The 16,505-nt window shown below is 44.0% G+C and overlaps 1 protein-coding gene across 2 annotated transcripts in view; it reads left to right on the top strand.

The window, feature by feature from the left end:
- The first annotated feature begins 4,352 nt into the window (after positions 1-4,352).
- HS3ST5 (heparan sulfate-glucosamine 3-sulfotransferase 5) overlaps positions 4,353-16,505 on the top strand; it is a 253,655-nt gene continuing 241,502 nt past the window's right edge. For both annotated transcript variants that reach the window (XM_040428898.1, XM_040428897.1), the window contains exon 1: positions 4,353-4,506. The gene's annotated coding sequence lies outside the window, so the exon portion shown is untranslated. The remainder of the gene's footprint in view (positions 4,507-16,505) is intronic.

Here is a 16,505-nt window from a genome sequence, read left to right as displayed (position 1 = left end):
CGGCATCCATATTGCTGTAGCCAGGGGAGCTGTACGGATACTAGCGTTGCCCTCAATATACTCCACGAACGGTGTCTCCGAGCTGCTTCTCCTCACACTAGGACGCCATCCCACTGCTTGCCACCAATGTAACGGAACGCCTAGCACCCCGACCGGGTACCTCCGTCAATAGATGCTCCTAGTGCTTCCAGAGGACTCCAAGCACTCCACTCGACACCGTCAGCACTGCAGACCCCACGAACCGCCGAAGCTTGGTGGAGGTCTCGCCGTCTCCTACCCACCCTGGACCTACGACAAGGCTCCAGGCTCCAGTGGGTGAACCTCTCCTAAATCCAGACACAGGAACCAGGAACAAGCTCTTACAAGAGCTTATACTCAGGGGAGTATTATGATATAGCAATCCCCAAGAGTGTAGTTATCCCATGAGCCAAACATGAGCCAAGACTTCATGAAGGTATAAAAACAGGAACTCCCTTTATTTTCACACAAGCATTGATTTATACACATCTTCCAACAATGTTACCACCCACACGGTTTTGTAAAAACAGCCAATCACATGTATTCACAGTATTCAACCTTCCCAGCAATTGTACACAAAATCCCCTTCCCTCTGTCTGTAACGCAATAAACAAAATACAATGAGCATTGTATGAGACGCAATTAACTAACACAATGAGTATTGTCTGATACGCAATCCACAAAATACAATTACCAAACGTAATGGACTAACTTGAACCCTGGTCTAATTCGTGGGGGTGAGAGTTCAAGTTAGTCCAAGTCCTTTGTGAACAAATGAGGCCTGGCTGATGAGAGGGCCCATAATCCTGGGGCAAGAGGCTAGTAAACAGGCCTCTCCAAAACCCAGTGGCGAGGTTGGTTTCGCCACTGCCCCCCTATCATGTGCCAGTAGCCTGAGCCCCCCATCAACATGTGCCAGTAGCCATAGGCGCCCCCCCCCCCCATCATGTGCCAGTAGCCATAAGCGCCCCCCCTATTATGTGCCACTAGCCATAGGGCCCCCCTATCATGTGCCAATAGCCATAGGGGCCCCCCTATCATGTGCCAGTAGCCATAGGCGGCCCCCCCTATCATGTGCCACTAGCCATAGGGCCCCGCTATCATGTGCCACTAGCCATAGGGCCCCCCTATCATGTGCCACTAGCCATAGGGCCCCGCTATCATGTGCCACTAGCCATAGGGCCCCCCTGTCATGTGCCACTAGCCATAGGGCCCCCCTATCATGTGCCACTAGCCATAGGGCCCCCCCCTATGATGTGCCACTAGCCATAGGGCCCCCCTATCATGTGCCACTAGCCATAGGGCCCCCCTATCATGTGCCACTAGCCATAGGGCCCCCCTATCATGTGCCACTAGCCATAGGGCCCCCCTATCATGTGCCACTAGCCATAGGGCCCCCCCTATCATGCAGGGATGGACTGGGACAATAAAGTGGCCCTGGACTTCAGCCAGACCGGCCCACTTTATTTTTCCCAAACACACTCAAAAAAGGGGTTATGTCTCTTCAGCAAGTGGCATTTATGTTGTAGAGAAAGTTAATACAAGGCACTTACTAATGTATTGTGATTGTCCATATTGCTTCCTTTGCTGACGGGAGTCATTTTTCCATCACATTATGCACTGCTCGTTTCCATGGTTTTGACCACCCTGTAATCCAGCAGCGGTGGTCATGCTTGCACACTATAGGAGTAGCCGGGATTGTGGGAGTGCACATAGTTTGGTGCTTTTTTCGACCACCAATGCTGGATTACAGGGAGGTCGTAACCATGATGACGAGCCATGTATAATGTGCTGGGAGACATTTTGTCTCTATGGCACTATCTGCCCTAATAGTGATACAGTGCCCACATAGAGCACGATAGTGCCCTCCTATTCACAGAAAAATAGCGCATTTGTACCCATATAGTACCTACCTAGGTGCATAGAAAGTGCCATACTTTGGCTCTATGTCGGCACTGTATGACTGTGGCCAAAGTACTGTAGGTTTTCACTTTAGGTAGGTACTGTATGGCACCATAAGCAAGAAATACACCATTTATCTGTGCATAACATGGCGCTATCTGAGCACTGTATGACCGTGGGAAGACCTGGGCATACTATGCTCAGATAAGTTGTGTATTTAGTGTCTACAGTGCCCACAAAGTGCCATATCATACCTACCTAGAGCTAAAACGTGGGCAGAAAGTGCCATACTTTGCCTATAATTATACTCTGTCTACACAAGTATGGCGCTTTCCGAGTATGGGTTCTATATGGCACTATGTGGGCACGACAGGCACTAAATGCGCCATTTATCTGTGGATAGTATGGCACTATCTGCCCACAATCATACAGTGCCCACATAGAACCAAATATCGCCGTACCCACACTATTATATGGCAGTGCCCAGAGCGCCATATGTTGACTATGTGGGCAGATAGTGCCCTACTATGCCCAGATAAATAGTGCCCTTAGTGACTGCAGTGCCACACTGTACCCACCTAGAGCCAATCTGTGCACAGAAAGTGCCATACTTTGTCCACAGTGACAAAGTGCCCTTTCTGTGCACAGTCTGGCTCCAGGTAGGTATTCTACTACACGTGGGGGCACAGCGCTCATCTCTTTAGTAAAGAGTCTTTACTACCTTACATTCAGCTCCCGCCTCCAGCCTCCAGTAACAAGTGCGGGCGGCAGCGCTCACTCACTGACGTCACGCGCCTGCGCCGCCTAGTGGGAGGAGCAGGCGTGTGACGTCAGTGAGTGAGCGCCGCCCCCACACTGCCTGCTGTTACTGGAGCTTTACCCCCCTGATGGCGGCCCTGGCCGGCCCATAATTCGATCGGCCCACCGGGATTCTCCCGAACTCCCGATGGCCAGTCCATCGCTGCTATCATGTGCCACTAGCCATAGGGCCCCCCTATCATGTGCCACTAGCCATAGGGCCCCCCCTATCATGTGCCACTAGCCATAGGGCCCCCCCTATCATTTGCCAGTAGCCACCAGTATTGTACAGAAGAAAAAAAAAAAGAAAAAAACACTTATACTTACCTCCTTGGCAGCGATGCGATGCAGGCCTTTTCCGGCCTGTGTCCCGCGCTGTGTACGGCTCAGGGCTCAGGCGGCGTGATGACGCCATCGCGCTGCCTGCCGGCCTCTGATAGGCTGCCGGTCTAGTGCCTGCAGCCTATCAGAGGAAGGGAAAGGGACACACCTCTCCCTCCCCTGCCGCACAGCCATCTGTATCGCTGTCCTGAGGACGGCAATACAGATGACTGGAGATGAACGCTTCCACAATGGAAGCGCTCATCTCCGTGTGACTGTCTTGCCTAAAGTTAGTTGCGGGCCGGCGTGGGGGGGCCCCTAAGGACTCGGGGGCCCGGGGGCAATTGCCCCCCTTGCCTCTATGGAAGCGCCGGCCCTGCCTACATATTATGGCCAAGCAGGGACGGACTGGGAACTTAAAGTGGCCCAGAAAAAAAATACTAAAAGTGGCCCCTTTTTGTGGTTGGGTCCAAATTGATGTAAGGCATGGCCAACAAAAGTAGGTGGGGCCAGCAATAACATATTGTGGCACATTATACCACCCCAACAGAGCCTAATACCACAGTCCAACACAAAATACTGCAGCCAGCAACGCAAAATACATCCCAAAAAACTTTGACCGATCCGGCCATGAGGAGGGCTCAGGCGCCCCCTGGGCATCGGCACACCGGGAAATCTCCCTGTAAGGTCTATGGCCGATACGCTCCTGTGGCCAAGCTCTCCTATTCTTACTGGACATCCTTATGGAGAGAACCCCTTACTGGAGGTAGAGCTGGTAAGAGTGGGTATTATTCTGGGAGACTCAACACCACCATATATTGCAGGGGCACTACCAAAAACATTTCCATTAATAATCATCTTTATTTATGCAGCACCCACATATTCTACAGCGCTTTACAATCGGAGGGTTCATGTACAAACCAAATCATACATTACATATAATAAGTCAACCATTAAAACAAGAGCTCCCAAGAGCTTACAATCTACGAGGAGATGGGAGACAATAGTATGATACAGAAGATCACTGGGGTTTTAGCTGCATTTAGTAGAGCTGCTCCTTTATTTGTGCGATATTTTTGGCGTCATCACTTAGTAAAAACACTCCACTTTGTGCCAAGTGACAAACTCAGCCCTGCTGCACCCGGCACACCCAGCCGTTTCGTGTTCTACTGTCACCCAGCACATGTCATCCACACAGACTACTGCTGCGAAAAAGTTTGCCAGTGCTTGGAGTGACGGAGCAGAAGCCAGTGTCAGTAGTGCAGCCTCCTCCTCCTGTGACGTGCGGGTCTCTGCGGGAGTGTGCCCTGCACCTGGCTCCAGTCTCCCAATGGCGAGCCCCGGCTCCTGCGTGTCACCGCGCGGCCCCCGCCTGTCAGCAGCATCTTCCTAGGACACGGGAGCTGCGGCTGCTGCAGCCTCACAGGCACATGCCGGGCTCCTCTGCGCCTCACCTACGGGCTGCAGGTAAGTGGCCGCTGCTCGCTGCTCCTTCATCACTTTGCAGGAAACATTCGGAAGTTCAGACCGTACTAGGAGGGCACACCTCATGTGCCATAGCTGGGCAGAGTTCCGTGGATTGTAGCAGAGCCAACCATAGCTCCCCCAGCGTGGGCATTATTGCCACTGAATACTGTACAGGTGTACTACTGCTACCCTGCATTCATCTGAGGTCTGGGTACTGTGCCAAGGTAAGCTGAAGATGGGATAGAAGTTAGGGCGAGAGAAAGATGGATGGATAGATAGATAGATAGATAGATAGATAGATAGATAGATAGATAGATAGATAGATAGATAGATATGAGATAGAGAGATAGATAGATAGATAGATAGATAGATAGATAGATAGATACTGTAGATAGATAATAGATAGATAATAGATAGGAGCTAGATATTAGATAAGTAGATAGATAGATATGAGATAGATAATAGATAGATACTGTAGATAGATATAAGATAAATAGATAGATAGATAAATAGGAGCTAGATATTAGATAAGTAGATAGATAGATAATATACAGATATTAGATAAATGATAGAGAGCTAGATGGATATGAGCAAGATATTAGATAGATTAGATGATAGATATTAGATAGATTGATATTAACTAGAAGAGAGATAGAATATTAGATAGATAGATAGATAGATAGATAGATAGAATATTAGATAGATAGATAGATAGATAGATAGATAGAATATTAGATAGATAGATAAGAGATAGATAGAATATTAGATAGATAGATAGATAGATAGAATATTAGATAGATAGATAGATAGATAAGAGATAGATAGAATATTATATAGATAGATAGATAGAATATTAGATAGATAGATAGAATATTACATAGATAGATAGATAGAATATTAGATAGATAGATAGATAGAATATTAGATAGATAGATAGATAGAATATTAGATAGATAGATAGAATATTAGATAGATAGATAGAATATTAGATAGATAGATAAGAGATAGATAGAATATTAGATAGATAGATAAGAGATAGATAGAATATTAGATAGATAGATAGAATATTAGATAGATAGATAAGAGATAGATAGAATATTAGATAGATAGATAGATAGATAGAATATTAGATAGATAGATAGAATATTAGATAGATAGATAAGAGATAGATAGAATATTAGATAGATAGATAGAATATTAGATAGATAGATAGATATGAAATAGATAGAATATTAGATATTACTTTTCCATTTGTTCCACAGTTTCTCATTAATAGAATAATGACTCTGTTAGGCTCCATTCACACGTCCGCAATTCTGTTTCGCATTTTGCGGAAACGGAATTGCGGACCCATTCATTTCTATGGGGCCACACTATGTGCTGTCCGGATCCGCATTTCCAGGTACGCAATTCCGTTCCCCCAAAAAATAGAACATGTCCTATTTTTGTTCGCAATTGCGGACAGGATTAGGCATTTTCGATTATAGTGCCGGAAATCTGCGCTCCGCAAAATGCGGAAAGCACATTGCCGATGTCTGTGTTTTGCGGATCCGCAAAACACATACGGATGTGTGAATGGACCCTAAGGGTGGTCACGGCTCCTGCTTTTTCTGACCGTTGCCCGCTGCTGTGAGGGCCGTAGTTCTGTCAGGAGATATGAGACATAAAAGTGACATTTTGCACCAGGAATTACTGTCTTGTGAAGGCATAGTGTGAAGTGAGTTTCTCCGGCATGCACAGTGTTAACCTTGGACATGGCTGAAGCCTTTACTAGCGCTGTCTCAGTTTCCATCTTCTAGGTGGACATAGTTGCATTATGGTCCTCTGCCTAGTGATGGGTCTATAGAATTGTGCCTGAATTGGAGGTCGGGGACTCCAGTAAGTTTGGATGTTTTGGGATGGAGATGAGCCCCGTGATATGCGGACGTTCTCTGCCACTTACATCTCTGCATGGTGTTGGACATGGCTGGTATCAGGGCGTGCTGGTCAGATGCCTGGCAGAAGTAACCCAGGTGCCTACAGGCATACAGGATGTATAGTTCCTCCTGGGGTGGTTTGGAGGCATCTATGATGCAATTAGGCTTATAGCATATTAATGTCGCCTCTCCCATGTCTGAGCCCCTTTATACCGGAGACAAGGAGGCTTTTTGACTGAAGCAGATCCCACTTAGGCTAGATGTGTCAACATGCGGAATATGATACACGTTTCTATTAAATATGCCGGATTTGATGAAAGAACAATCTGGCATATGGAGTGACGCTAATATACGGTGTGACGATGTACAGTATGGTAGAGAAATCACTGCAAGACCCAGGTGAAGTTGGAGCACACACAGTACGGTATATCAAAATCTTATTCTATCAGAAGAATCTGCGGAGTATCCATACATACATACTGAAAAAGCGGTGGGAACCCTGGAAAACTTGGACTAGTCACTTGCCTGTTGGCGGTACATATATGTTAGAAACAACACGTCTCAGGGTTCTATAGATACCGATGTAGCAGAGGTCATTTTGTCAATGTAGCAGAAGTCTATGTTATCTATGGTTTTCCGTAATGCTGCAGATGAATAACCCTCCTCGGAACAGCACAGATACAGATTCAGCTCTGCTATGCCTGTCAGATGTAATATGAAGTCTGCAAGTGTTGCATAGGGAATGTATCACTGTTGCTGAGATTACCAGGTTAACTGGAATTGCCTACTCTTTTGCTGACGACTACCTCTGTGAGATGTATTAGCCAGAATATACGGTTACGTTCCAAACCCAGCGCCCCGCCGCGCAGAACTTAGGACTGAGCGAAGGCTGCTAACCGGATATTATAAAGCTACAACACATATTATTATATAAATGTCACTAAGAAGTATGGCCCGCAATGACGGACCCACAGCCGTTCATATTGTAGTGAGCTACAACCCAGATGGCGGTACAGTATGCATAAAATAATCATTAGGTGGAAGTGCATCTGTCAGAAATGTGCCATTTGTCAGGAAATGATTTCCCGTAGCTTACTGAAGATCTAACGGCAGCGCCTAATGATAAAAAGACATGCTCCTTTACCTAGTATGTGTGAGTATGATATTACCTGCGGTCTAACATGGGCTGTGCTCCTCCTGAAAGCAGTCTTCACTTAGGCCCTTGAGAAGACAGCTAGGAACGCTGCAGTGTAAATCTTGAAATTCCTTTTGCCACTTACAAGTATCTCAGATGTTGAAGCTTTGGATAAGACATCCTGCTGTTTATTAAAATCTAAATGAATGAAGTGATGAAATGCGAATTAAACTAAAAACACAGGCCTGTGCGGCGGACTAAATATTTAATGAACCTGTGCAGAAGTAGGTCTTAGGAATATTGTTATAGCCGGTAATTATAACATTAATAAATCCATCTGCATCATGTGAATTGTGTGGAAAGACTACTTACAATTAGTAGAGCTGGGAAGACCGCTCTCATCTACATATACTGGTTAAAGGGCTTTACACTTAAGTGCAGGTCTATCCTGCTTGACTAGATCAATATTGCCTTGGAGGAACTGGGTAAAGGGGTTGTCCGGGTTTAGAGCTGAACCCGCACATACCTCCATTTTCACCCAGGCAGCCCCCCTGACAAAAGCATCGGAGCAGTTCATGCTCCGATGCTCTCCTGTGCTGAATCGCGCAGGACAAAGGCATTTTGCGGAGTTCCGGCTCTCTCCTTAGGGCTGTCAGGTGGAAGTTCCTCCCAGCAGTGAGTCCAGTGATGTCACCAGCACTGATGGGCGGGCTTTAGCGCTGCCCTAGCCTGTAAAACGGCTAGGGCAGTGCTAAAGCTCGTCCATCAGAGCCGGTGATGTCACCGACCAGACTGCTGGGCAGAAGCTTCCGCCCGACAGTGTGTTATTGTATATAAAAGAGCCCTTGCCCTGCACGATCCTGCGCAGGGCAAGGGAGAGCATCGGAGCATGAGATGCTCCGATGCTAACATTGGGGGGGGCTGCCTGGGTGAAAATATGGGTATGTCTGGGTTCAGCTCTGAACCCGGACAACCCTTTAAATATTCAGGATTGTATAGATTTATTTTATGTAGAATGATTATGCTGCTTGGGGTATAGTAAAGTCTTGGAAAAGTTCTTACGTTACTACTTTAGAGATGAGTGAATTTTGTGAAATTTCTATCTGGGACTCAATGAATTTTTGAAAAAGTTTGATTCAGGAATGACTCGATTCTACCTTAAACCAATATGCGGAAATTTCCCTGAAAGTTGGTATATATGACTGTGTGATCTTGAGTTATATTTTTTTCTAGAAAGACATTAGGGCGATAGAGAGAGACTAGTATGCTGTTCTTGGTTTCTGGGTAATATATATGCTCTGTCTGGGAAGTACCCTTTCTCTTTATGGAGACTGCCTTGTATGTGTAGTACACGTGCAGATTGTTTTTGGCCAGGTAATGTCCCTCTGGGTTTCTGGGAAAGTTATTCAAATTAGCTTTCCTAAGTCTGTCTGATGCCAGCAAATGTAAGGCTGAGTTCACACTTCAGTTATTTGGTTGGGTATTTCCATCCGTTATTGGGAGCCAAAACTAGGTACAGGTCAAAAACACAGAACAGGAGCAGATCTTTCCATCATACCTCATCTCTGAGTAGGCTTCACTACTGTTTTTGGCTCACAATAACTTATGGAAATAGATGATCAAATAATTAAAGTGTGAATTCAGCCTAAGATGTGCTAATTTTCATACATCTTTTTCAGAAACTCAGAGGAGCGTTAACTAACGTGTGATACTCCTCATGCATACTTGCCACTCTCCACCACCAAGGAGAAACAGTACCGCAACATCTCACAGGGTAATTACCCAGAAAGAGCTGGGTTCCTTGTATGAGACATTCAGTTTCCCTTTCCATTGTGTGGGGACATAAGCACAGCAATAGATAAAAATGTTATTATGAAAAAGCACTGATTGAACAATATGAGGCTACCACCAGGGGAAAATCGTATTCTCAAAATGCACTGATTAAAAAGTTTGAGTCTACCACTAGAAGAAGCAGTTTGAGGCTACCAGCAAAAACCATTTATTCATAAATTGTTAGTAGGAACAACAGAGAAATGGCATCATATGGAGTTCTAGCAAATGGAAGGATTGGTGACCGATCCTTTTACACATAACAGTCAACCTTGCTTCACCTCATACGTTATGGAATAATGTATTATAAGCTGTTATATGGTCATATGGTTTTAGTAAATAGTCCTGGAACAGTGATTAAAGGGGATTTGCAGGAGTACAATATTAATGACCTATCCTCAAGGTGGGGGTTCAAGCAGCTGTTTGGAGATGTTGTGGAGCTCCAGTGAGTGCTTCGGTCTTCTCGCAGCGCACCAAGCACAGCACCGTACATTGTATAGCGGCTGTGCTCGTCCTGGCCCATTCACTTGAATGAGACTGAGTTGCAAATAGGCTAGAGTACCAAGAACTTTTCAAACAGCTGATCAGCTGGGATGCCGGAAGACAAACTCCCACTGGTCAGATATTGATGACCTATCCCGAGGACAATCAATATTCTACTGGAAAACTTTTAATGTTCCCCTCTCATACTGCTATTGTGTCCAAGTTTCTAGGAAATGAAAATCCTATCACTTCTGCGCCTACCTTGGGTGTAATTGCCAGACTTTTTGTATGTTTTGACGTGTGGAGCTAATGAAGAGGTGAACTGCTATCGAGATGATCTATTAATTTGCAGTTTATAATTGGTTCCTCTGCTGGTTATAAAGAGGTCACCATTCCACCTGACTGTATCCATAACACAGAAAACATCATTATGTCAGCTCATGTTTCATTGAGCAAAATGCCCCCGTCTTGCCTGGCATTAGTCATCAAATTTTATGAAAAAGGTTTCACTTCTCATTGCAGTTATGACAATTCCTAACACTTAGCGTTGACCTTCAGTATATAAAGCCAAAGAAGTTATATCTTCAGCCAAGTTTTCGAAGACAAAAGTTATGCTGTTAATATTAAAGTGCCTTTAATTGAAGAATAGTCTAAAGTTCTGAGTTAAAAAAACACCATAAAATATGCCACAAGTTGGAGAATTTGTGGTGCAATTTGATATATCTAGTATGTATTAGAAAAACTTAGTACTTAGCTCACCAGTGGGCAAGGCGTAGCAGGAAAGGGGTGAGCCTAAGTGGGAAAAGAGTATAACCAAACCTATCGCAAAGTAGGAAAACCAATGTGGTATAAAGCTAGGCAGAGTATATAGCCATGCAACGAATAAATTATCAAGCGTGAACCAGTATAATAAATTTGGCAGATCTTTAGACTGCATTAGAGTACCGCCACACAGAGTTTTTTGGACGAGGAATTGAAGCAGATCTGCCTGCAGGATTTTCTGCCAAAGCCAGGAAAAAGAAGTATAAATCCTTCCTTTATATTTCTGATTCCTTTTGACTCCACTTCTGGCTTTGGCTGAAAATCCTTCAGACAGATCTGCTTCAATACCTCTTCCAGAAAACTCAGTGTGAATCTAGCCTTGCACAGTCTACATTTTAGTAAATGAGTAAATCTGCCCTAATATCTAGTACAGTATTTGACTTACCAGATGAGTAGGTAATGAAAATTAATCTTAAAATGAAATGTCCACTTTTCAACCCCTTTCCAGTTTTAGGCCCGAAATTAAATGTAGATTAATTTCATAATATAACTTGATAGCAGTCAGAACTCAAAGTCAAATCTCCTAATGGCCCACATGAATAAAGTTGAAATGAGTTGGTTTATTACTGAGTTCAGCGGGCGCTGTTTGCAGCACACTCCTGAACTCCCCCTAGTGGCAGCTGCAGGCAGCAAGAATTCTATCAAAAAGCCGGGTGAAAGGAAAGAGGAGATTTGAAGCTGTGTATCAGAAAAGCAGGGTTCAGATATTATGATATTAACCACTACAGCATTTCAGACTAGTTATCTTAATTATCATGGTAACATAGTAAAATAGTTTGTAAAGCTGAAAAAAAGACATTTGTCCATCCAGTTCGGCCTGTCATCCTACAAGTTGATCCAGAGGAAGGCAAAAAAAAAACCTGTGAGGTAGAAGCCAATTTTCCCCACTTTAGGGGAATAAAAAATTCCTTCCCGACTCCAATCAGGCAATCAGAATAACTCCCTGGATCAATGACCCCTCTCTAGTAGCTATAGCCTGTAATATTATTACACTCCAGAAATACATCCAGGCCTCTCTTGAACTCTTTTAGTGAACTCACCATCACCACCTCCTCAGGCAGGGAGTTCCATAGTCTCACTGCTCTTACCGTAAAGAATCCTCTTCTATTTTGGTGTAAAACAAAGTTATATTGCTAAATAAGTTTCACTCCTGATTTCAGCCCACCTTTGCCTTCCCACAATTTTCATGAAAAATTTCTCATGATACAAATTCAATATTTTCTAGCATGGACATGTATAGTGTAAGCAATTTTTTCTCAATGGTGGTCTTCTCAAACCACTCATCTGGAGTTATCTCAAGCCAAGAGGAAAATTAAAAGGGTTGGCCACTTTCTGGTTACTGCTGACCAATGTGTTTGTGAGATGATTATATGGTACTTACTAATATGGCATGTGTTGAAATTCTGCACCGTTTTCTATAGTTTATTAGGTATGCCTTCTTGTTTACAGTGTCTTTTGTGCTGTCCATACAGAGATCCTGTCCATAAGATGGCTGTTGATGGAGGGTCATGTGACCAGGCAAATCACCTGTATGTGATGCCTCCGCCATGTGATGCACCTGCTCTAAACGCCCAACAGAACAAATACAGATGACAGGTGTAGTGTATCATCATATGTTGGCGATTTGCCTTCAGCAGCCATCTCATGGACAGGATCTCTGTGTGGACAGCACAAAAGACATTGTGAACAAGGGGGCATGCCTGATTAAATATAGGAAATGGTGCAGAATTTCAACAAAGGACATATTAGTAAGTATCATATGATCATCTTACATACATATTGGTCAGCAGTAACCAGAAAGTGGACAACCCCTTTAAGGAAGGACATATCTTGTATGTTATAGATTTTTTATTAGCCAGTCCACATACACTGTAGTGTAGTTTTTAATCCTCTGATTAGAGAATTCAGCATTTTGAATCCTCTTTATAAGACAGTGATGTGGATAAAGCACTTGGACCTCAGTCATAAAAACGATGGTAGGCCAAAGTCAGTGTTCATACCGATATGTGATAAGATATCATACTGAAGCAGGTTATCGGATCCAAGTTAGAAACTGCCGCATCTGTAGAAATGAATTGGATTGCTGCTTCTATGTTGTAAGCCCATGTTCAGGCTAGCCTCATGGTTAAGTTCGAGCGACTCGAACAGAAATTCTATACTATCCTGTCCAGCAAAAGTCTTGATGGAACAGAGTCTTATGGTGCCAAATGGTGACATTGCCATTAGAAAATTACCAATGAGGTTGTTCTCAGAAATGCTTCTCTACAACTATCAAAACAGATCTAATGAGAGTGCCGGCGATATGCGGAACGCACATTGCCAGTGTCTGTATTTTGCGGATCTACAAAACACATACGGGGGTGTGAATGGACCCTAAATAAATTCTCCACATAGAATATGATTGATCGCTATGGTAACACTGGTAACTCTTTTTCTATAGGACACCAAATATGCCTGGAGATCTTCTTTAATGAGGTTTACTTATAAGTTATTAGTGTTGTATTTGTATTATTTTTAACTGACTGTTAAATACATTGATATGTGGAAGTATTGAGTTTGCTTTGCTTTTAGGTCATTTCATATTCTTGGATTAGGGGGTGCTACTGTATGTGGTAAAAGAATAATAAAAGCTGTATTAGGAAGTAAGATGCAATATAGCATAGATGAAATATTTAGCTCTTCAGTGAATCTAGGCCATAGAGCTAGGGAGCTAGAGGGCATTCAGATTCACTGCATTGGAATGAAGTCATCTGGGGCGGTGAACTGGGTATTGGGAATTAATCTGATTCTTTATTCCTCTTTGGGTACATTTATAGCACGTATAGAAAATGCAGAGTTCAGATATAAAGATTTAATGCCTGAAGTGATGCATGCGGTGTGCAAAATCTAAAATAGCCCATTAATGACTAACTGGTTGCCCAGGCATCAGCGATATTCTTAGTTTTAACTAGAAAATCTTTCTTATTCCATTCTTTCCGTCATTCCAACTCATTTTTGCACTTGGTTTGAAACACAGCATATATCCCAATTTTTTTTAAAGAAAAATAGGACACAGACAATGTGGCAGATTTACTAAAGCCGTCTAATATTTAGACAGTGTAAAGGTAGATGCCCCAAATTTAGCATAGTGGCTGATCCAACTTTAATAGTCTAAATGAATATTTTTTAACAAATTTACCACACATTGGCCCAGATTTACTAATGTGTCAGTGCCTAGAACCTATCTAAAAAGTGCTGCAAATTTGGCCCAATTATAGTTTCTACATTTAAAGCGGAGTGGCAGAGCTTCGTTAGGAAGAGGATGTGGCCTTAGATGAAACGTTTTAAGCCAAAATTGCTCCACAATTCTGGAGTAAAGGTCTCTCTCAAAGTAAGACAACCAGTAGTATGGAGCTAGATAAAGGTGCCTATCCCTTGTGAGAAAGTAAAGGGAATGGTCTGGGAAAAACAGGTCCAGCAGATTGCATTTGTATGTGGTGAAACCCAGGATTTGTCTGTCTCCACCTGTGAGCTGGCTGAGACAGATGTGGAAAGCAGGAAAGAATGGTGACCTATGTAAGGCATAGCTGCTGTAGACCTTTTTGTAAAGTCCGTTATGGTGCTTTTTATGGAGTGGAGTAGGTTGGTAGTGGAACTCTTTACTCCATCCTGGGTTTCTCCCTAGCTCACAGCCATGGGTCATGTGGCTCGTAAGGAGACTGATATAATCTCCTTCAGAGAATCAGAGTTGTGCACTACCTGGGGACTTGCATATGCTGTGTTGCTGTACCAACCAAGATAACCGTGTGCCACCTGGTTCAGTGGAACCATAGCGTGGGTCTGGCAGCTGGGCCCGAACAGAGAGGGATTATTCTGTGTGCTAGCTAGTGGCTGGAGAGCTGATGTGTTTATTTATGCCTGAGTTAAAGGGGTTGTCTCATCTCAGACAATGGGGGCATATTGCTTGGACTAATACATCGGGGATGGAGCCCCAAAAGCGTTGGAGGGCGCATTGTGCATTCACCCTCCATTCATTGCTATGGGGCCGCCAAAAATAGCCGAGCGCTGGTTCGGCTATTTCTGTTGGGCCCATAGAAGTGAATAAGAGTGGCGGCCGGTCATGCACGGTGGAGATTGCTTCGTGGTGGCCAGACTGGAGTCCTCAAGCCACCACTTTGCCGGGCTCTGTTTAGGAGATAGGTGTGGGTCCCACAGCACATCCTCGCAATAGAGATGAGATGAGACAACCCCTTTAAGGCTGCTTATGTTTAGGTTGAAAGTGTGAATAAAACACTGTTTTGGACTTTAATCTGTTGGTGTCCCTGTCTACCAGAACAACTCCTCACACCCTTCACACCATGTCCCGTATCCTGCTAAGACCTCATGTTACATGAGGCACAAACATGTAGAAACCAAGAAATGAGGGGCAAGCCATATATGCCAGTTGTTTTTACACAAATTTCACTAGAATTCTGGCACATTCTGATTAGTATATCCTCCCCAATGAGTGGCAGCCACACTACTACTATGACAGAGTTAGCTATAGGGCCCCCCAAAAATTGGCAGCCATTTTACACTCATTTCAAACTATAACAGTGCCAGCTACATGTATTATATTATATTTCCTATAGTGGTCATGAAAGATTAAAGGGGTTTTCAGAGACTTTTACACTGATGACCTACCCTCTGCATAGGTCACTAGAGGGGTCTCTCTGGTCACAGTGATGGTCTTACTAAAACATTTAAATAAGACTGCCTGCCATGCCAAGTCCAAACATAGACAGTCAGAGTAGAATACATTCAGCAGCTTAAAAAATGATATCCAGAAAAACATCAGAAAAAATACATAGAATATTTACTTACAGGCTGTTAACGTTGGATAAAAAAATCTCATAGAAATAAATGGAGCAATTGAAGTTAGAGCTCTGGTTGGTTGATTTTGACAAGGCTGTTTTGTTTTGTGTTAAGACAGCTTGAAAACATAGGATTAAAAGCGGTTTCCAGAATTTTAATATTGACGACTTATCCTCAGGTGTCGGGAGTCGGGCCCCCCGCCGATCAGCTGTTTGAAGAGAAGACCGTGGTCCATGCGAGCGCAGCCTTCTCTTCATTGTTTACCTTTGTTTCCACTTGAATAGAAAGGAGCTATCCCATTGAAGTGAATGGGGCGACTTCTTGTAATTACACCCGCTCACCGCTGTGATGTCGATGGCAAGCAGGTATAAAGAGAAGGCAGCACTGGCACGGCGCTTGCCTTCTCTTCAACCAGCTGATCGGGGGAAGGGGGGGCGGTGCTGGAATATCGGAGGGTGGGGCAAGACAATCAGATAGGGAAAATAGAAGTAGGCGGGCCAGCAGTACCTTAGTTCAGCGCAAAATACCACCCCAGCAGAAACAAATACCACAGTGCAGCATAAAATACTGCCGCTCGCATCACAGTATTCAACTGTATCACTATCCTGAGGACAGTGATACAGTTAAATTCAGGTGGGCACCTGCAAATACCTGCCAAGTGAATATGTACCTGATGGCCGTGAAGGGGGCTCAGGCGGCCCATGGGTATCAGCCCATTGGGAATTTCCCTGTAGGGTCTTTGGCCAGGAAGTAAGCACACAATGAACCCAACTGCAACATCATTTTTTAGGGCCAGTGCTGCTATCCTCTACATGTTACCTGACACCGATCTGAAGAGCAGAAACTATGTCCTGCGTAGTATCCATCTATATCTACTAGTAACATGGTTTTTACTGTATTAAAAACATTTTCTTCCCATTCCCCAGCAAACTTATTTTCCTCAACGCCACTGAATTGTCTTCTTAGAACCGTTTAAGCAT

Source organism: Bufo bufo, chromosome 4, assembly GCF_905171765.1.
Source record: "Bufo bufo chromosome 4, aBufBuf1.1, whole genome shotgun sequence".
Classification (NCBI taxonomy): domain Eukaryota; kingdom Metazoa; phylum Chordata; class Amphibia; order Anura; family Bufonidae; genus Bufo; species Bufo bufo.
The sequence above is the reverse complement of the archived record's forward strand: the minus strand, read 5'-3'. Positions and strand labels throughout refer to the sequence as shown.